This window comes from Apium graveolens, chromosome 7 (assembly GCF_009905375.1).
Source record: "Apium graveolens cultivar Ventura chromosome 7, ASM990537v1, whole genome shotgun sequence".
In the NCBI taxonomy this organism is placed as follows: Eukaryota; Viridiplantae; Streptophyta; class Magnoliopsida; order Apiales; family Apiaceae; genus Apium; species Apium graveolens.
In genome coordinates, this window is record NC_133653.1 from 101934578 (window position 1) to 101938697 (window position 4120).

Consider the following 4120-nt stretch of genomic DNA (forward strand, 5'->3'; position numbering starts at 1 on the left):
CAGAATTCAGGAAACCCAAAAAGGCAAAGAAAGACAAAGCTTATCTTGAACTGGAAGCAAAGTATGAAGCTCTTCTGAAAAAGCAACAGAGCAAAGCTTACATTACAGAGGAAAGAGTTGGGATGATTCAGATAATGATGAAGATGAGGAAGTTGGAAACTATGCTCTAATGGCCTTGGAGCAAGGTGAATCATCCTCATCAAAAGAACAAACATCAATTCTTACCACTATTGATTTAAATGTAAATCAATACAAGGAAACTGTTGAAAAGATGAGCGCAGAAATGTTTCACATTCACACGAGCATGGTTGCTGCTAATGAAGAAGTTAGCAGATTAACAAAGATAAATAAGAAGCTTGAGAGTGAGAAGCAAGAAATTGAATTGTTGATGGTTGAGCCTGAAGCTTTAAAACAAGAAAATGCATATCTCAAGAACAAGCTCAAGTGTGCAAATGAAATTGAAGCAGTGTTAAGGGAGAAACTAGAAAAGAATGAAGTAAAGATGAAATCTTTCAAAAATGCATCTGAACTGGTTGAACAGTATCATGAGAAGAATAAGCCATGTCAAACATTGTTATTGGCCTCGACTATGAAGACATGAGTGACAAAAAGATGACTGTAGGTGACAAAGAGAAAGCCAAGAAGTCTGAGAATGCTCCAACCTTTTTGAAAGAGGTTAATGCACCTACATTCAAAGCATGTGTAGTCAACTTCAGTGAAGAAAAATTGATAATCAAGCAAGAAATTGCTGATGTAGATAAAGAAAAGAAAACTGAAGAATCAGTTCAGACTTCAAATATTGAAAAGAAGCTCATGAACAAACACAGTCCCAAGACTCCTGTTCAAGAAACCAAAGCTGTAGATGCAAGAAAGAAAAAGAGAAATAGAAATGGAAAAATAGGGATAAACATAAGCAATAATTTTGCTTATATTGCAAATGCTCCTAGATAGAAGTGTGAAAAATGTGGCTCTTCAAATCATCTAACTCACCTTTGTAAAAAGGTTGTTAGCAAGCCAACTGAAGGAGCTTGCAAATACAATGAAGCTAATTCTAATGATCCATATTCATTTTGTGACAAGTTTGACCGCATTCCTTACAACATGAAGGTAATGAAGAGTTGTCATAAACCGAGAGTAGATCTTAAAGAATCAAGAAATGAGCCTACATCAGAAGGAAAACATGCACACCAATCACTGAATTCTGTTTCTTCTAAAATTACTCATTCTACTTCTCCTGAAAAAGTTACCAAACTACCCAACACTGCTTGGGTTTCTAAACACCCTTAAGACTCATTGTGTGCAGGGCAAGTGAAGAAAGTCATATGGATCATAGACAGTGGATGTTCCAGGCATATGACTGGTGATAAAGCCCTGCTATCACAATTTAAGGAGAAAGCTGGCCCATTTGTGACCTTTGGAGACAATAGCAAATGATTCAAAATGGGATATGGCAAGAATGTTTTGAAAATGTTGTCCTTGATTAATGTAGCCCTGGTAGCTGATCTTGAAGTGAGTCTTTTCAGAATTAGCATATTGTAGACAATGGTCTCAAGTCTTATTCTACAAGGAGAATGCACTGTTATCAGCAAGAAAACTGGTGAAGTTGCTCTTAAGGGGGCAAGGAAAGGAAGCTTGTTTGTTGAATATTTTGACTCAACAAATAAGAATGGTATTTGTTGCTTCTACACCAAGGTATCAGGAGAAAGAAACAACCTTGCTCAAGTTGAAGTTTATAAAGTTTGTTAGACTAAGGAAATGAAGAAACTACCCAACAAGAGAATCATGGCAAATGGAAGCTCATCTCATATACCTGAGTTTGATTGCACAGCCTCAAGGGAAAAAAGAGGATCTTCAGATACTGGAAGGAAGCTCAACTTGGAATTATGATATTCCAAGGGAATCAATTTTGGAGCTGTTGGTTTCACAGATACAATTTCTGTCTTTCTAAGACCTGTATCCTAATTTAGCATTAATACTTCTTACAGCAACAGAAAAACAACTACCTGACATTTTTACTAAACCTTTGGATTAAGAAACTTTCACTAGACTTGTAAGTGAAATTGGTTTGCTCAATTCTTCATCCTAAGGCAAGAACTCAGCTAATGTTGTGCAGCAGATTAATCTCCAGTAAATCAAAATTAATTTGATTAAATTGGAAATTAACTGAAATATAAATTATAAATATTTCAGAAATCTCTGTATATTTGTCTTTCAAATTCATTTAACTTGGAATTTTTCAAATTTGGAGTATAATGCTTAGGTGTTAATTTACATTCTTAATATGTAAAATTAACTCAAGGCAGAATTACATAACCAAAAGTATCTAGAGAACTGAGTTCTCGATAAGAATAAAGTGACTTCTCGACAAGTCATTTTAGGACTTCTCAAGTGACTTCTCGATAGGTTCAAAATGACTTATCGATAAGTCCTTATAGAGTTCTTTAGTAGTATTCATTCACAGAGTTTTCTATGAGTACAAACTTTAACTCATCAATAAATCAGAACTGAGATAATTTAAGTTGAGAAATTATTTTAGTAAAATACTTTTGGAAAATGCATTCTAATTTTATTTTGAATTTATTCAAATAAAAGTTAGAATTAATTCAGTCCACTTTTTGGACAAACTGGGTATTTATTTGACATTTCGATAAGTCAAGTTTGAGTTCTCTATAAGAGTAATTTAAAATGACTTCTCGACATGTACTTCACTTCTTTAAATGACTTCTCGATAGATAACTCCAAATGTCTGTTTTTTAGTTCTCGGCAAGTCATCTTCTTTTACTATAAATACCCAGACTTCTCGATACATACTTACTTACAGCTTTCGAGATCTAAAGTGACCTAGCTTTCAATCCATAACCGTTTTCTCTCTCGTTTTTCACTCTTTCTCAGAAATCTTTCCTACCCATTCATTCTCATCAATCAACTATGTCTCAAAATGTTGCTAGGGCATCTATCCCAGAGAAAGGAACTAATTATCTTGCTTTCACTGATGCAAACCAAGCTCCTGATAGTTTCAAGGGGTTTGTAAAACTGCTGTCTGAATCCTATCTTGCAGGTGCCTTGACTGTAAATCCAGTACTATATCTAGATGTACTGCATGATTTCTGGACTATAGATGTAGTGAGGACTGATGTTAACAACAATCCTCTCTCTCTGGTGGTGACATGCACAATTGAAGGCCAACAAATAGAATTCAATGATCAAGATGTGAATAGAGCTTTAGGGCTGCCAACTGAGAATCTGGTGGAGGTGCCAACTCCTGATGAGCTGACTGAGTTTATGGACTTCATCAATTATGGTGGGAGAATCAATCTATCATGCGTAAACAGAACCAATCTAAGGAAGGAGTGGTCATTCATCTTTGACTCTGTAGCAAGGGCCTTTACTTGCAGAAAAACTGGATATGACAATATCTCAAGTGTTGTGCAAAAGCTGGTGTATTCAATTGCCCACAACAGACACCTGAATGTTGGTCTACTGATCCTGGAAGAACTTGCAACCAGGCTGATTATGCCCCTAACAGCTAAAGGTAAGGAAATATTGTAATAATTCGAATTTTTGAGGCCTTGTAAAACGTTTAATGAATAGTAACCCTGACATACGGGAAAAACTTTTGAGCCCACACTATGTAGTGCATGAGAAAATGAGTTTCGGAATTGATATTACGATTATACGTACCAAATGAGTGTATGTAAATGCTATTAGTTTTCGAAGAAAATGAACTTTGAAAAATGACCGTATTTAAGACTTATTGAGGATTACGAGAATCACAATATAATTACGAGATTAAAATCCTACGGATTTATATTCAAGTAGGATAAATAAAAATATAAGGAGTAAATGCGAAAGGAATTACATCGCGAACCAATTACGAGTAAGTATTACGGAGAACGTTTAAGTAATCGAGCGAACGCGTAAAAGATTAAATAAACGTAACGCACTAAATAAACCATGGTAAGAAAGTAACCATGGTTACTTCATCAAATAGTGAGCTAACCATAGGATGACCAAGCTAGCTAGCAAATAGTGTGCTAAGGAAGCTAACCTTGTAGTTAGCTTGTAAGCTTGCAAGCTACAAAGATATGTCCATGGTTTTGGCAACAAAGAATAAACCTAG